At 43.1% G+C, this 5,000-nt stretch overlaps 1 protein-coding gene across 1 annotated transcript in view; it reads left to right on the top strand.

Annotated features, from left to right (window-relative positions):
- LOC135106492 (sodium-dependent dopamine transporter-like) overlaps positions 1-5,000 on the top strand; it is a 45,020-nt gene that overhangs the window by 24,907 nt on the left and 15,113 nt on the right. The gene's annotated exons all lie outside the window — the stretch shown is intronic.

The raw sequence follows: 5,000 nt of genomic DNA, 5'->3' as shown, positions 1-5,000 counted from the left end.
TTGTATGTGTGTGTGTGGGGCGGGGGTGTGGATGAGGGTATGTTTTAGTGTTTTTCCTGGTGTTATTTGCATTTTTTTCTCTCTCTCTCTTTCTATCTTGTACTTTTCTTCTTTCTCCGTTTTGTTTTGTTAGTTTCATTTTTTTTTTGTCTCCATTTCGTTTTCTTTTTCCTTCTATCGTCATTTTCTTCTTTTCTCCTCCCCCTCCTCTTCCTTCTCCTTCACCATACTTTATCCATATTCCATTTTACTACACGCTATTTCCTGCGTTTACTCCGTCACCTCTAACGCCTCTTTATTGCAGCTTTTGCACACACACACACACACACACACACACACACACACACACACACACACACACACACACACACACACACACACACACACACACACACACACACACACACACACACACACACACACACACACACACACACACACACACACACACACACACACACAATAACTGAAATAGAAACATGGTTAATTCTGAACTATTGGTAACGAGAGAGAGAGAGAGAGAGAGAGAGAGAGAGAGAGAGAGAGAGAGAGAGAGAGAGAGAGAGAGAGAGAGAGAGAGAGAGAGAGAGAACCCGGAAGTTTCTAAACCAGACGTTTTGGAGCATAAGAAAGGGAAGGAAGGAGGGGAGAATAGAGGAAGGTGAGTGGAGGAGGAAGAGAAAGAGGAAGAGGGAAGGGGATGGGATGGGAGGAGGGGAAAGGAGGGGATGGCACCATTACTGGCCCCTTCCCATGTACAGGTGAGATGACTGGGTGTGTTTGGCGCAGGTGTTCTCGTTATCACCTTTTTTCCAACATAATTTCCTTCTTTTCCTCTTTTTTTACCTTTCGTTATTTTTTTTCCGATCTTGTCTTCCTCCTTTCTTTCTCTTATTTTTCTTGTTTTATTTCATTCTTTTTCTCCTTCCTCATTCTGTTCTTCGTTCTTCTCTTTCGTTATTTTTTTCCGGTCTTGTCTTCCTCTTTTCTTTCGGTTCCTCTTATCTTTCTTGTTTTGTTCCATTTTGTTTTTCTCTCTCTCTCCTTCCGCATTCTATTCTTCCTTATCCTCTCTCTTCTCTGTCTGGGGGTTTCTTATTTTATTGTTATATTCCTTCATATTTCTCCCTTTGTCCTTCTTTTCCTTCTGATCACTTTAATTTTTTCCCTACCTTACTTCCATTTTTCGTAGTATTTCTTACGATTTCTCTTTGCAATCTTCCTCCGGTCTTTCTTTTATTCTCCCCATCTTTGGTCTTAATTCTTCTCTTTTTTCTTCTTTCCCTTTTTTTTACTTTTCTCTTTTTTCCTGCACGTTTGAATAATTGTTTTCCTCTCGGTATTTTACATCATCCCATTTTTCTTCTCTACATTTTTCTTCCTTCTCGTTTTTCTCTCTTATTTCCTTTCTATTACCTCGCCTCTTACATTCCTTTTACCGGCACTTTATCATGTCCATTTTTACTGGCCCCCTCTTTTTCTTCCATTACCTCCACTCCTTCCCTCCTTCCCTCCCTCCATTCCTCTCCTTCTCTCGTCTCTCTTTATCCACTCGACATTCACTTTTTTCGATTTATATCTTTCACTACTCCAACATGCATCCCCTCTCCTCCTCTCCCTTCTTTCCTTTCCACCTCTTTCCTCTTCTCCCCCTCCCGAGCTCTCTCACTCCTACTCCCAGTCTGTCTCCTCCTTCCCTCTCACCCTCCCTCCTTCTCTCTCTCCCTCACTCACTCACTCAGTCGCAATAGGTTCACTAAAGGGCCACTTTCCTCAATGTAATGACCGTGATGGTGGCGAGAGAGAGAGAGAGAGAGAGAGAGAGAGAGAGAGAGAGAGAGAGAGAGAGAGAGAGAGAGAGAGAGAGAGGGGGGAATGGAGGGAGGATAGTCTGGGTGAGAAAAGAAGGTAGTGGGAGGGATACGTAATTCTCTCTCTCTCTCTCTCTCTCTCTCTCTCTCTCTCTCTCTCTCTCACTCTCTCTCTCTCTCTCTCCTCTCTCATCTCTCTCTATCTCTCTCTGTCTTTACACGCCCGCCATCATACGCCCATTCTTTGAGTTGAGCGCGCGTTAAGATGACATCACTGAACGTCAACTGGCCGGTGTTCCCATCACATCACTAAATCATCACCACCACCACCACCACCACCACCACCACCACCACCACTATAACCACTGTCTGCGTGTACTTAAGAGAAATCACGGTCACCAGTCTCCTCTGTCTCTCTACAGTATTCTGAGTTACCTCTGCGCCGCACCACTACATTTAAAAGGCTCCAGTTGAAGTGACATTTTTTTATTAAGGGTGTTTTAACGGTTCTAGTGACAGGTTAACAAGATTTTTTCCATTAACACGAGAAGCGATCTTGAGAACGTGGCTAATCATCTCTCTAGCCTTTGAGTATTGTCGTGGTGAGAGACCAAAGCCTTTTCTGAATACTCTGTCTGTCTCTGCGTCACATTGTTCTCTTCTTAGTTAGTGTCTGAGTCGAGGTGGTGGTGACAGGATACCCGGGATGAGGCAGAGGTAGCTTTGGTAGATGTTTCAATTGGTGCCTTCTTGAGACTGTATAATGCAGAAGTTGAGTGATATGCTAGTCTTACTACACTTATTTGCATTGTTTTAAGCGCTTTCCATCAGTCTTGCGGCCTCTTATCAGCTGACTGTCTCCGTGCAAAATCTGACAGTAGACAGATCCCAAGGAGATCAGAGGACTTAGGTTGGAGGGAAGAATGAAATGCAGTAGGAATGAAGCTTACTTGACCTGTAGCCTCGACTGTACTGTGGGTTGTGGCATCTTTCATTAGCACACTCTTTATAACTCACCGTGTTGTTGTTATTATTATTACTATCATTAATGTATTAGTATGACATGCGATCTCGTTTGGCTCTGTGATATTATTCAAACCGTAATTCAGAACCCTAAACATCGATGAGACACAACCACCACAACCATTACAACCACCACCGCCACCGCCACCCACATGAGGGCTTTTAAGGGGGGGGGGTCTTATCGCGGCTTCCATTGACGTAATAGCTCCGTGAATAGCACAGTGAAGTACTCGGCCCACCACCTGCTGATTCCTGCTTGATGGGACTGTGCGGCGAGGGCCATTGTGTTATCTGTGCGTCTGTGGCCTGTACTAGGAACGCTTTGCTCTCTCACTACGACTATTTTCAAAGGCCACAGAGATGATTAGCCGGGTTCTCAAGACTGTTTCTCCTTTAAATAATGTAGGAATCTTGTTAAACTGTCACTAGAACCATAACAACACTTTTAAAAACTCGTGTAGAATCATTTAAAGCCTTTTGAAAGTAGAAGAGGTGCGGCGCTGTGTTGCGTGCCTCGAGGTGCACAGGAACATCCCAGGTCAGCGAAGTTCTTTGAACCTTTACTTGTCAACATTGTTTATATGGACAGGAAAAAAAAATAAAAAGAATTCGAAGATTAATTTAGCGTTTCGGGTCTACATAATTATTTCAGAGACTATAGTAAAAAAAAGTTTGTTTATACAGTATACGTATACGAGTATATAAATCCGTATTTAAGTAAATGTTTTGCACCAGACGCAGAAAAGATAGAAAGAATCGGAGATAATTTTGCATATTCAGGGTTACACAGCTATGCTATTTAAGAGACCCATAGTATGAAAATGTATGATTATAAGATATGTATATATTTAGATTAATACTTTAAAGCACTGTGCTCTCAGAACGATTGTCAAAAGTTTCTTAGATTATTAGATATATTTTTGTTTTTTATTGGTTATGCAGACTCACAAAAGCACCATTGATAAGCCTGTTACAGTAGTCAAGATAAGGCCCCGGAATGCCTGAGAATGCTGTCCTTGGCAGTGAGATAGCGAAGCGAGGCAAAGCAAAGCAAAGCACACGATGACACAAACTTTGGTCGAGAACAACGAACAGCGGCGCCATGTTACCTCGATATTCCTGTCCCAATGAAAAAAAATTCAGTCAATCAATCATTCATCTGGCACAATCGACCATGACTCTGAATAGCCAAGAACCTGCTGAACATTGCTATAGCTTATCCTCTCTCCCTCCATCCATCCATCCATTCATCCCATCCATTCTGTCAGCTGCAAGAATAAAAATAGCCAAGAATCAAGAGGTGGCGTCAAGAGATTGCGGCACTTGAGCACTGACCTACACTACTGGCACGGTGATTGGCGGCCAGGCAAGGACTATGGGGAGGGAGGAGGCTGAGGAGATAGAGAGGGACGCAGTGGAGGAGGCTGAGCAGATGGAGAGGGACGAGGGGAAGAGGAGGCGAAGAGGTGCTGGAGGGGATGATGTTTTGTGTCTATTGAAAACAGGAGAGACATGGGAGTGAAATGTATTGAGTAAGGATAGACGGTGTAGTAGTAGTAGTAGTAGTAGTAGTAGTAGTAGTAGTAAACAGAGAAGTATTAGAAGATTGAAAAGTAATAGGGTGAATGCTGAAGTAGATCATAGACTGTTGAAGAAGAGATTAAAAAAAAAAATAATAAGGATTTAGTTTGGCTTTGTGATTCAGGAAAGAAGAAAATTCAGAGGGTTTGTTTTGTATGGAAGAACTCATTGTTTGGTTATAAGTGACGCAAAAGGGGGATCATATGACGCTGATGAAAAGGGAGGAAAGGAAAGCGAAAGGGAAGGGAATAAAAGAAGGGGGAGATACGCAACAGGTGACTGGTGGTGTGACCTGTCGCTTAGATCCCTTTAGCTCTGAGATAATTGCGTTAACCTGTCAGAATTAGGTCCTTATAGTACACACACACACACACACACACACACACACACACACACACACACACACACACACACACACACACACACACACACACACACACACACACACATACACAGCTATTTTAAGGTTTAACAAAGCCATTACGGACAGCCCTCCTCTCTCTCTCTTTCTCCACCTCCTCTTCCTCCTCTTCCTCCTCTTTCCTCCTTCCTCCTTTACCACCTTCATCTCCCTTTTTAAATGCT

The sequence above is a fragment of the Scylla paramamosain genome, chromosome 13 (assembly GCF_035594125.1).
Source record: "Scylla paramamosain isolate STU-SP2022 chromosome 13, ASM3559412v1, whole genome shotgun sequence".
Lineage (NCBI taxonomy): Eukaryota > Metazoa > Arthropoda > Malacostraca > Decapoda > Portunidae > Scylla > Scylla paramamosain.
Note: the sequence above shows the minus strand (reverse complement) of the source record. Positions and strands in the feature narration are given on the sequence as shown.